The following is a 13728-nucleotide window of genomic DNA, read 5'->3' on the forward strand; positions in this document are numbered from 1 at the left end:
CGTCACTAACTTCAGAAGAGCGGTCAGGCCAGACCATCATCAGCAAAGTCCACATTCCAATAAAAAAATAGATTAAAGAAAAAGAAAGAAGATGTGAGTAATTTGTTTGCACCTCTTATGACCTGTGCACAGCGTCCAGTCTTAAAGCACAGGTTGTAGTCTGGAAGTTCTTATCAAACTAAACAAACAAGTGGGGTCAGTGTTTATAAGGATTAGGTGACTTTGAGTTCAATATACAAAACTCTTAGAGGGTTTGACAGGTTGATAATGGGAGATGCTTCCCTGGATGAGGAGTCTATGGGCCATAGTTTCAAGAAGCATATGGGTCTGTTATGGACCAATTGAATCCACTCCTTCATAAAATCTGACTTTCAGAATAATAAGGTCACAAACTAAATGGACTTTCTTTTTGTTTCTGTGATCCTGTGTAAAAGGGATTGATTTCTGTCTCATTGGGGAAGATACATTCTATGTGATGTCAGTTGTACATTTGCAGCATCACTTAGTCTCTAAAAGCGCACTGAGTACAAATGCAAAGAAGTTAGATCCTCAGAGTATTATTTTCTGTGAACAACCTCCCGACATAGAAAGTGAAATATTGCCCCTGTCCGTTTGAACCTTGTTGATTTGAAAAAGGTTAATTTTTGAGTCCAGGTGTATATTTTTGTGATTCTCATTGTCTTCATTCCCTGAACATTTGTAGCTTCTGTACCTGGGTATCTAAGCATGGGGAAGCTTCAAAAATGAATTGGAATTGTAGTGTCTTTCCTTCCCTGAGGACAACCTTAGCTCCCCTAAAATCTGCCTTGAAAACTGTTAATTCAGGATGGACAAACTGTCACTGAGAAAGACTTCAAGGTAAGACCAACTGTTCTCAGTGTTTTAATTTCTTTGCTAAATTTGGGCTTCTTCATTTTTACCACCTCTCAGTCTGTTGTTAATAAAAGTGCTGAACTACACAGGATAATGTCTGCCTTAAAATAGCAAAGTAAATTTGAATGAATGCATTGTGATAGTGTTCTCCTACTTGAAGATGCCAATTTGAAAGCAAAAGGGTTTGAAGACCAATAAATTGCCATCTTATCATGCATTACATACTAATTTGTTAATTTAAATTGTGCAGTTCATTATTGAAAACTACAAATGTTAACGTAATGAACAATTGAACTGTAATCTTTCCAAATAACTTTTTTACAACAAGGATAATAAAGGGTTCAAGCTAAAAAGATTGACCTTATTGCCTTAAAATAACACTTCAGAAACAATTCCCTTTCCCTTTTGGAAGGAAAAGTTACCAGATTTGTATAAAATTGAACAAGTACAACACTTGTTTGTTTTTGTTCTCTTCATTTGCCATGGTTAATGCTTCCTTTATAGTGAAATGTAGCATTCATCTTGTTGGGCATAGTTCGTCATCTTGTGATGAACAATTGAGTATTTGAGTTTCCAGTAGCACATCCCAAAGTAGGTTGTCATGTCCCGTCGTTTAAAAGTCTGCACTGAAATCCAAGAACAGATTTATTAAAAATTAAAACTAGATACCATAAAATCAAATACTTTGAAATAAATCCAGAGATTTTCTTCAGGCATTAGTGATACAGTGTGAAGTGTCTCAGCATCATGAATACCATTTGGCTGAGAGGAACTAGGCCATTTCTGTCTCCAGTGTGAATTAGCTGAGAGTTACAATTACATAAAAAGAGATGCAGGCTCCATTTAGTCTAATCTCCCAGACAGCTTACATTAATATACCACTACAAATTAATGGATATATTGTGATCTCCTGGGGTTAAATCACTAACATTTCCAGAAAATCTACATCACTGGTCTAAGGAATGAATTGTCTACTCTTAAGCATGAATATTTCCAGATGATCATTAACACCTTAGACCATTACCCAGTCATCTAAACATGGATATTTTTGTTGAATTTTATATTAATCCTGCAATGTAACATATATGAATGTCTTTCATGTCCATAATAGACGAAAACATTTTGGTGAAGCTATAACCCTGTAGAGCAAGAGAGCAAAACCTTTCATTTGTATTAATTGTAAAGTTTTTTTCTGACTGTCCTTAATCCAATTGAGTATAAATGTGCAACAAATTACATTTCATAAAATCTTGAAACCCACTAATTCTGGGCACAAGTCTTGAGATACAACTAAAGTTCGTTGTCAACTCGCTGAATTAAAATTACTTTGGAGCTGATGCACACTCTTGGAATTTTATCTGGTTTTTGAGGCACTTTGAGAATGATCATAATATAATTAGTTGATTTGACCTAAATTTTATTTCCTTTTCCTTTGAGATTCTCAAACTCTTTATCTGTTTAACTCATCAAGAAATAAGAACCTGGCCTTGATTTGCAGTGTACTGGTTTGAGAACTCAGACATATGTTTGTATTCATCTTTCTTTGACAACATGGCTCCAAAATGATTTTGGCACATGTTCATTTCAACTGAGCTACAAATTTGCATGACACTCCTTGTCAAACACAGTTAGATATTTGTGGTATTGTTGTCCACAATGATTGGTAATTCAAGTCTCTGACCACCTTAGCCAATGCAAGCCTTACAAAACTTCTGAATAAATTTTAAGAATGATTTTTTAACCAAGGCCAAATTGACTAAATTGATTATCATGTGCATTTTTGTTCATAATAGAGCAGTCTGCAGCAATTTTGATCTGAATCTTTATGACTTTCTGTCAATCAGAACTATGACCTTAAAACCTTGTTATTTCACAACACAGTTGCTTGTAACATAAGCCCCTTTCACACTTGCAAGTGATCCCAGGAATCAACAGCCAATTGGCCTTTCAAGTGGCAAGTGTGAAAGCAAAATCAACTCAACACCAGCGTCATATGATGTCATCTCAAACTGGGACTGACGACCTTGATCCCTAGTACAATCCCCGGCGTCTGCAGATGCCAGCGTTGTGATCAGGCAAGTGTGAAATGGGCAATTGCATTGTGGGATTGAAATGACATCATTTTTTTCATGATAATGTCAAGTTCTGGGTGGAAGTGAGCTGCAAGGATGCTGGAGTGAAGATCATCTAGACACTCCTCCTCCATCTCTCCTCTGAAGTTAGCAGTCACATTGGCTGGGCTTGTTCAGTGCTGTGTCAGAGTTTATATGGGTTGTGAAAAAGGTTAAAATAGAACAAAAATAATGGCTTCTGCCAACTGGGGTGATAGGGAAGGTGCAGCAGCTTCTAATACTAAGGTTGGAGGAGGCATCAGGTTATGAGTTAATGGGCACAAATAAGGATGGTCGATTTTATGAGGGAATTGCTGCAAAGCTCAAGGAACTGGGGTATAAAAGGGACAAGAGACAGGTTATCAACAAATTAAAAACACTCAAGAGGAGGCTGCACCAGGTCATGGTCCATAATGGGAGTAGTGGTACAGACAGCTGGAACTGGCCTTATTTTAATCTTGCTTATGACACCTGGGGTGCAAGCAGGCAGGCCACACCACTCGCCATTGTGGGCAACCTTCAGGCTAGGGGGGGGGCTGATGCGCGATCCCCTTGACTCAGTTCGTAAACTGAGGCAGATGAGGAAGGTGAGATGCACAAACAGGATGCCCCTTGTGCCTCATCTCCAACAGACCCATCAACCAACCCTGGTCCCTCATCTGCTCCTGGTGCCTTCCTCTCCCCCAGTCCCTCACCCCCTACCACTGCCTCAACTCCTGTCACAACCTTGGCTGGTTAGCAGATGCCAACTGACCCGACATCAACTGGCGATAATACAGGATAACACCTCATGCTGTACCGGGAACTGGTAAGACTCATAATTAATCTGTTAAAAAAATCTTGTCTGAATTAAAGGTGAGGGCATGACATTTAATTCACATACTTGCCTCATCGATACCTAGCTGCGAGAAGGAGGCTGAGATGTAAGAATCCCATGAAGCGGCAGGAGGTGGCAAATGATATGCGTGTGCTCGTAGTCTAAATAGACCAGATGGACCATGAAAGAGAATGAGACAGAGGGAGAGGTAGGCTGAGATGTTGAAGAGGCTGATGCAGGAGCAACAGATGGCTCTGCAACAGGTGCGCCAAGCTGAAAATGAAGGATTGGCATGCCTGATAACAGAGATTCGACAGGAGATGCAGGCAGTTATAAGCAGACTGGTCTCATCAATTGAAGTGATTGGGCGAGTCCAACCTTGGCCCTCCACCATTCAGTCTCCTTCTACCCTTGGCAGGCTTCCTGCATCCCCCTTCCCACCAGCCTTCCCATCATTCCAACCAATCTTTGCCATCATGATGCCACATGCCTCTTTGCATACCCCTCCTGCCATGCACTACCATTGGACCTCCCCATTCCATTCTCCTCCCTCTTGTCAACCTACACAGCATTCTCCTTCCCATGGCCATCTTCCATCTCCAGTGGTGCACCCAGCCTACATCCCAACTCTTATCAACCCCTCGGGTGGGACACACTCGTCACCTGTAGGTGCTGAGCATTCCGCTGATCAAACCATTAATGGCCATTATCTCAGCTTCTCCATTCACCTGCTGGAGGATGAAGATGACAATGTTGAATGATCAGTTTACATCCTTCATTCTTCACCAAAGTCATAAAGTTTACAATTCTGTCATATGTTGAAGTCAAGTTGAAGGTCAATATGAATGAAAAGTTGCCAAATATGTTTTAAAGATGATAACATTTTATTCAAGAAAGTTTTTGCACTGCCTTTATTGACAATTATTATCCAAGTTTACATTGATGTTGTACATAAAGTTCCAATGGTTATTATAGAGTTGCTATTTTAAATTTTGGATTTAACAGTTGCACTATGTTCAAGGACAAGCAATAAGATTTTATAGACCTCTGTGGGATTATACTCAGTCATTATCCTCAGTTCCACACAGGACTGTCATTATAGCCTCACATATGGCCTGCAGACCACGGCCTGTGGCACCACTGTAAGGGACGCTTTCTGGAGGAGGGAGATAGAAAACCTCAGCTTTCCAGAAAGTGCTCCTTGTTAAGCTTGTAGATATTATGCAAGACTCAGCAGGCAACAGCTACATGTGACACAAAAGTGGTATTAATATCTATTTGTTTGGACACCACCTCCAGCGACCTTTGAGATGACCATTTGAATTCTCCACAACCATTCTAGTGGACCTTAGTCTGAAGTTGAACGTGCTCTTACGGTGATCAAAGACGTGATGTTGCGTGAACCCCACCATTGGTCATTTTTGCAATAGGTAGGTAAGATCCCCGATCAAATGCACAGGTATTTCCACACCATTCACATTTCTGGAGACCTGTGATGCAAATAGAGTGTATGGGTGAGAAGGAGCAGAAGGGAACAGTGGCAAAGCTGGAGTTTGTCACACATTTCACAGGGTCACATGCACTTGTTGAGACATCATAATTCACTGTCAGAAATCACTTGCGTCACTGGGAAATAGCTGACCACCTGCATCTTCAGAAATTATGTAAATCGGAGAGTTGACAAGAACGCGAGAACCATGGGTGTGACCTGGCCAGCCCGCATAGACATCCGTGAAGCTGAAAACACAGAGGGTGACAGCTTAAACCACTTAATGTTTATATTTTCAAGTGAGGATAAATGCTAATTGGAAAGATCAACCTTACCAGCAGTTGTGATCAACAGCAGCTTGCAGAATGATGGAGTGCCATCCTTTTCGATTGTAGTAGGATGCTGGATCATCCTGTAGGGCACACATGTCAAACTCAGGCCCGCGGGCCAAATTTGGCCCGTGATATAATTATATTTGGCCCGCAAGATCATATCAAATATGTATTAGAGCTGGCCCGCTGGCCGCCGTGCCAGTATAGCGCATGCACAGCTAATACTACAAATCCCAGAATGCTTTGCAAATGCATTGGCGCCGGCCCGTCAGCCCGCTAATCGCCCCCACCTCCTCTCTTTACTTTCATTAGCATCTGCGACCTGTTGCCCAACTCACATGTAATAAACCCCTTACGAAAAATGGCCAAAGGAAAGACAGAAAACAGGACCTTTCAAGACAGGTGGGAGGCAAACTCTGACCCCAGAGTTTGATGAACTTGCATCTAAGAAGAGATGCCAAGTATCTGGTTTAGACCCAGGTGCATCAGAGTAAATCACAATGTAGCAAGCGAAGCTTGGATTAATATTTTCTTTGGTTCACTTTGGACTGTTCATTGTTGAAAGATTGGATTTTCATTGAAGCAAGTTGTTATTTTTTTGACTTGTTGGCTTGTGAAAAAAAATACATTTAAAAGGAGCTTAAAGGCTATAGAGAAATATTATTTATCGAATATTTTATTTCTCATTTGTTAATGCTTCTTCTGGAAAGAATTTAACCAAAACTATTATTAAACATTTATTTTAATAAGAAAAAGTTTAACATTACATATGTGGAAAGAAGAGAAAACATGCAGATGTTGTTCAATAAATATTTAGTTTGGCCCACGACTTAGTCCAAGTTTTTAATTTTGGCCCTCTGTGAATTTGAGTTTGACACCCCTGCTGTAGGGCAATGATGGGAATATGTGTGCCATCACACATAGGATAACCACCCCTTATTTCAAATGTATCAATAGTCTCTTGAAGATGCTCCCCAGTCGTCAACCCTATGAAACGTGGCATGAGGTATTTTTTCACCACTGCAGTTACCTGCCTCACCACCATGAATAGAGTGGAGACATCAACACCAAAAAGCACACTGATGGAATGATACACTCCAAGAGAGGCATACCATCGCAATGCTAGTGCAAGTCTGACCCAAGGATCTAGAGGTCTTTGGCATTTTGTGTTCTTACGCATCAGGTGTGGCCCAGTATCCGAATAGTGAAACCAAATGTGGCACGAGACATTTGTAGATTCTCACACCACTGGGTATCATTGTATTTTTCAAAAAATTGATCCAAGAATACAGATCCCTGAGGTCTCTTCCCCTTTCCCATCCTTCTGCTATTATGCACCTGTTCAAGATTCTTCATTAAAAACAAACACTTTCGACACTGACTCTGCTCAGCCAATCTCTCCTCATCAAACACTTCACAGGTTATACGCAAGAGATCATTGAAATTATGCCACGTGAGATCAGGAGTTCTCTGGCCTGTAAGTCCAGTCACTCTTTGTACCAACTTGCAGTAAGGAGGCTGATAAGACCTGAATGTGTGGTGCGGGATTCACACATCTTCTGAGGTTGGCCATTGTACAGAATGAGATGCCATCACATTCGTCTTTTGCATGTCGCGTCATGCAGGCACAAACGCTGGGGATAAACCCTTGCAAGTGTGAAAGCATTCAGTGTCCCGGTTAGGAGTGGTCTAATGAGAAAGGCGAAAACCTCATTCCTATCCCAGACACTGAACGGCCAATTTAGTGGGATTCAAAAGTGAAAGGGGCTATAGATGCCATGTCAAGTAAATGTTATGCTATCTGAGCTAGTCATAACATTTACAGTCTCCTTCACTGTGATTTTTGAGAAAACAGTTCTATCTTTGCTAATATTACATTAGAAGCAGTCCTCTTTTGTACTGGTCTATATTTTAATGAAAAATTCACTAACGTGTGCCCTTTTTTTTCTGGCACATGCCATTAATGCCTCTAATTATGCAACCCTTAAAAGGAATGATTGCACAAGTACTTGTTTCTGGTACATTTATAACACCGACTTCTGCCTCTTGATGCTCTTCCTGAATTTGGACCAAAGATCACCTTTCACTGTCGGCTGCATTTGTGGCAGCTGAAGGGTAAATTCCCTGGCAGCTTTGACCGATATTTCCAGATAAAATAGAACCTAACAAATCAAATATTAGGCACTAAAATCCTTAGTATGAGAATAGTAACCGACAAAATAAAAGCACCTTCTTTCAGCAGGCAATTTAAAAGTTCATCAAAATTTCAGTGCAGCAGTGACTTCTCATTTTGTGCAATTTTGGATTGTTTGTGCTGAGTGATGACTCTCTACTGTCCCACCTCAACTGTTCTCACTTCTGCACCTTTCCCCAAGTGGGATGTCTGTAGTGCTCTGTGGAGCTACTCATTTAATAAGCATGTGATTTATTTCATTGCCAATTAATATAAATTATGCAAATTAATTTATGGATGAAAGAAAGAACTAAATCATTGCTCTACTATTGGCCAGAACATGTTTACTTGTGTCCCACAACATGTAAATTTGAGCTCATTGCCACCCTCTAAGACATGCTGCCACTCTATCAGTTGATGGCTGTGAATGAAACATGAAATAACAGTGTACCAACATTATTACTCTTTCCTTAGCTTTCCTTTTCTACCTATGCTTTTATATTTCACTGATGCATGAAGCCACTCATGTTAATCAGCATGAATGTTAATGATTCTCTTTTCCCTATTCTGTTCCCTGTTGACCTGATTGAATCGCCAAGACAATCTACAAATTTACCAACAACACTGTTATTGTTGACCAAATAGCAGGACATGATGTGTCAGAAAGCAAGATGGAGATTGAGAGTCTGGTCAGGGGATGTCAGAACAAAAATCTTGCTCTCAATATCAGCAATATCTTATTTTGGATTTTAGGAATGGGAGGTCGCAGGACCACAGACATGTCTGCATTGATGGCACAGAGGCGGAAAGGATTTGTACCTTCAAGATCCTGGGAGTTTATCTATCAGAAGACCTCTCCTGGAGCAAATACATCCAGGTAACTGTGAAGAAAGCGCACTACTTTCTATGGAGTATGAGGAAATTTTCCAGGTTGCCAAATGATCTATCAAACTTCTACAGGTGCACTGTGGAAAGTGTACTGATGAGTACACTGTCTGACATCAGCAATCATCAAGGATCCACTCCATCCAGGACGTGCATTGTTCTCTCTGCTGCCATCAGGAAAGAAGTATAGTTGACACAAGACTCACATCAGCAGGATCAAGAATAACTACTACCCGTCACCATCAGACTTCTGAACAACAAACTCATTCAGAGACTCATTTAAGGACCCTTACTTTGCTCATTATTTTTTCCGGAATATTTATTTTCTGTATTTGACAGTCAGTTTAATTACATTTCTTTATTTACATTTCTTTTAAATGTATATCTTTTTTTTTCTTGATTACAGTTTACAGTTACCAGTAATTAGAAATCTATCTGGGCCACAGGAATCAGAATCACAGGGTTGTATGTCATGCCATCTATGTTCTCTGACAATAAATTTGAACTTTGAATTTGATCTTAGTTGCATCACTTAGAATGTAGCAAACATAGCCAGGTTCATCATGGGCTTTGACCTCTCATCCATTGAGTTATGATTACACTGACTCCAGATGTTCAAACTTCAGATTTATTGTAAGTACATGCATGACATCACATACAACCTCTGCGGGCGAGGCAGAATTTCTACTTATCAGTAACTATAAATTGTACTCAAGATTAAAGATACATGAAAGGGGGGGGAAACCGAGGATAGTGCTAGATAAATCAACAGAATGATACAAACAAGGTGGTTTGCAGCTACCAATCTTTAAAAATTATTATAGAGCAGCACAATTAAGATATCTATCAGGGAAAAACCAGATTGGACCAGGATAAAGCTAGATAAAATAGGGGAGAAGGTACCAGAACATATACTTTATAAGTGGGATGAAAAACTGGTGCAATATAGAAGTTCACCAGTACTGCACCATCCATCTGCTCAACATTTGGAAAAAGATTCATGTAGAAAGGAAAAAAAAACAAATGACTAACTACCAAAATTATTATTGATGCAAAATCAACTAATCCCTTTCACAATAGATAACCTTTCCTTTAGAGAATGAGAGAGAAAAGGGATTAAAAGAATAGAAAATTGTTTTTTGGGAAATCATTTTATAATTATTTGAACAAATGAAGTACAAATACGGAATAACTCACGGTACAATGTTTGCATACCACCAACTGAAAACCTACTTGAAGGACAAATTGGGAAGCAGACTGAGATTACCAGACGGAAGCAGCTTTGAATATGTGATTACAGACACAATGATAATTAAAAGATTTATAATAAACATGTACATCAAGCTGCAAGAGAACTAAATTATGAAATAAGCTATAAACCCAAACAAAAGTGAGACAAAATCTAAACATAAAGATAAAAAATGAAATATAGGAAAAGTTATGCTCCAGAACTATGAGAAATATAATAAATATGAGGTTACACATGATACAATATAATTGGTTTCACACCCCAAAAGGTAAATAAATGGGACCCAACAGTATCAGATAGATGTTTTCACTGTAAAAAGAAAAGGGGAACAACAGTACATGCAATTTGGGTATGTGAGAAAGTGGAAAAGTTTTGGGAAGATCTAAATCAGATATTAAATAAAATCACAAAAAGCAACATACCAAAAAATCTAGAGATATTTCTTCTAAGTAATATAAGAAGTAAAGAATTAGGCCTCAAACTGGATAAAGCGCAAAAAAGTTTTATTATGATACCCTTAGCTGTAGCAAAAAAATGTATAATGTTAACTTGGAAATCAGAAGAGAGCCTGAGAGTACAGCAATGGTACGTGGAAATGAATAAACGTATTCCATTGGAAAAAATGACATATAATTTAAAAAATAAAGTCACATTATTTGAACAAATTTGGGAACTGTACATGGAACACAACAGAGAGGGCCTACCGCGGACCTCCACCCCGCTAAAATGATAGAATGAGAAGAAGACAAAATGAACTGACCCAGTGTGTAAAAGATGACACAATTTTCTTGTTTATTTTCATTGTGTGATGACATTGTTTAATGGGTTTATTGTATATATTGAACGTTTAATGGGTTTGGAGGAGGGAGGGAAAGGAAGGGGAAAAAGGCGATAAAATGACACTGTGTATATTCAAGAGGGAAATGTTTGTGTGTATTTTGATTAATATGATTCATAGTGTGAAAAATTTTAAAAATTTTAAAAAGTTTAAAGATACATACACAAAAGAGACAAATATAAAGAAAGAAAGAAATGTAAACAAACTGTAAAATACAGAAAATAAGTAAATATTTAATACCAAATAATGTCCAAAGTAAGAGCTCCTAAATGAATCTTTGATTGAGTTTGTTGTTTTGGAGTTTGATGGTGGAGGGTAGCAACAGTTCCTGAACGTTATGGTATGAGTCTTTTGGCACCTATGCCCCTTTCTCATGGCAGCCATGAGGAAAGGGTATGTCCTGGATGGAGTGGATATTTGAAGAATGCTGCTGCTCTACAACACAGTGTTCCATGCAGATGTTCTCAATGGTGGGGAGACTTCTGCGAGTGATGTCCAATTCCTTTTGCAGCCAACATCATGAAGGATTCTATCGCCCTAGTCACAAACTCCTCTCACAGCTACATTTAAGCAGATAGTACAAAAGTCGGAAGCCCAGCATCTCCAAGTTCTTGAACAGTTTCTTCCATCAGCTATCGGGATCTTGAATCTCCCCTTGTTATACCTATTGTGGACCATTCCAATGCCACAAAAGTACCATCTACATGATTTCAAAGTCACATTTTTCTTGCACAAGGATAATTGTGAATATTTAGTGTATATCTCTCCTTTGATTTATTATCTCTTTAATTCAATTTATGTATAATCATCATTTTTAATGAAGTACCTGTTCAGCTGTAGCATGCAAGATTTCAGTGCATATGCACATTGTTCAATGTGTATGACAATAAACTTGTTATTGTTAAGATTCCAGCTGGTATTGGCTTCCTCCACACCTGTTTGAAGATTGCTGGATTTCCTCTAGCTCTCATGCTCATTTTTTTTGTCTGTGATGATGTTGATAATTATCATGTGTTTGAGAGCTGCTGTGTGGCTGTTTACTGTGCCAGAGCAGAACTTGTCATTGAACGTAAAGGTGTCATGAATTACTTAACATTTATTGCAACTCCTATCAAAATGCACAGTATGATTAATTTGCATTTTTTAGTTATCAAATGATTCATGTGAACATCTTTTAAAATCTTCCAAACACTCTTTAAGCGTCTTTTGGAATTTTGTGTCAAAGCTGCGCTGAGCAGTCGATCAGCAGTCGATCAGCATGCACCTTGTATCAGATGTGGTAACTAGCCTGTCCTCTCATGCACAAAATATCACATTACATTTTTGGATTTATTGTTCATTGGCAGGTGTCCCGAGATTCAGTGAAAGTTTATTGATGCGTACTATCCAGACAAAAAGTTGGCACTCTCCACAGCAAACCACATGTTTAAAAACAAAATAACAGCATTAATCATGCCTGTGTCAGACTGATTTCTAACATTTTAACATTTAACAGGCAAATCAGATTTTCACTGGCATTGTGAACTTGCAATCAGAATTTGTGATTGCCAGAGCAAATTGATTTTTCCACTCTACAGATATATTCATGGTCCTCTCAGAGCCATCGTGACCATTGAGGGGTATTAAAATTATTCCACAGAGATTTTGCTGAATACTTAAGACATAAATCCAACAGAAGGAAACCCGGATGCAGTTTCTAGCTCTAGCTTGATGTCGAGGTGTAAAGAAATCAGTAAATTTTAGTGATAATTTTCACAGAAGGAAGAGAAACCTCTCTATGTCAACATTCCAAGTACATTCTCAGCCAAAATTAATTTCATATTAATTTGAAAGTAACATGCAGACATGTTGGAGAAACTTAGCAGCTCACACAGCATCCTTTGGAAGTAAAGGGGAGCCAATGTTTTGGGCTTGGGCCCTTCATCAGAAAGAGCCTGAGTTGAAATGTTAGTTTGCATATACCTGATGCAGTGCCCGGAGCCGAAACATGGGTTATCCTTTACTTCCCATAGATGATGTGTGACCTGCTGAGAATTTCCAGCACATTTGCATATGACACTCGACCCCAGCAGGCTTTCTTGTAACCTGTCATTGAATTTACAATCTTCTTTGTATATTGAAGAAAAGTTTCATTTAAACAGTTAAAAGAAAGTAATTAAGATTGTACAACATTTATTTGCTCATGCATATCCCAGTTGTCCTTTTCACCACTTTGCCAACTAAACCAAAAACAAAGATCTACTGTTACCAGAGTTCACAGTTCACTTTTGTGCATTCAACCATGTTCAATGCCACTCAGTTCACACATTTTTGTGTACAATTAAAAACATTTGAATTATCTTCATTGTTTAAATTTTGACTTGCCTTCCTCCAGCAGCTATTTGTGTTAACAGGGTTGCCAATGTTGAAGGTGTATTTATCCTGGCATTGAGGCAGCAGGCTGGGAGCTCGTTAATCTCTGGAAACTGTTGCGGCTCTATTGGTGTCTGTTAGGAATTCATGGGCACAACCTGGCTGTCCCATTGCCGATGACCTACTTGGGAGCAGGAATAGCCCAGCTACAGACTTAACTGCTTGCAAATCAGGACGAATTTCAGATCAGCCCCAAATGATTTTTGTTCTGAGATGTTTCCCTTTGCTGTCCATTTGATCAAAAGAAGACTTTTAACCAGGTTGACACATCCCTCAGCAAAATGCTTGTCAGTTTCTCTGGACCCATCTTCTAGCAATATTGTTACATAATAGTTGCTTTGCAACATAACACATGCTTTTATTCTTTAGGATGCAGCAAGAATAGTTTCCAACAATTTGGCTCAAGCTATAAAATTTGCTGAATTACATAATTTAAAATGTACATTTAGTTTAACTTGCTATTTGAACATGGAATTCAAGTCTCCTCTTTACCATACAACAATTAAGCAATGGCTGCTGAGGAAAGATATCTGATTTGGTTGCTTTTAG

General features: G+C 38.9%; 1 long non-coding RNA gene across 2 annotated transcripts in view; it reads left to right on the forward strand.

Annotated features, from left to right (window-relative positions):
* The window catches only part of LOC138742892 (uncharacterized), a 115326-nt gene that overhangs the window by 52707 nt on the left and 48891 nt on the right, over nt 1-13728 (forward strand). The window contains exons 3-4 of one of the 2 annotated variants that reach the window (XR_011344500.1): nt 704-858; nt 8549-8672. This is a non-coding gene — a long non-coding RNA (uncharacterized lncRNA). Of the gene's footprint in view, nt 1-703; nt 859-2754; nt 2913-8548; nt 8673-13728 lie in introns of those variants that run through there. The other variant, XR_011344501.1, reaches the window with a different exon arrangement.

This window comes from Narcine bancroftii, chromosome 9 (assembly GCF_036971445.1).
Source record: "Narcine bancroftii isolate sNarBan1 chromosome 9, sNarBan1.hap1, whole genome shotgun sequence".
NCBI lineage: Eukaryota > Metazoa > Chordata > Chondrichthyes > Torpediniformes > Narcinidae > Narcine > Narcine bancroftii.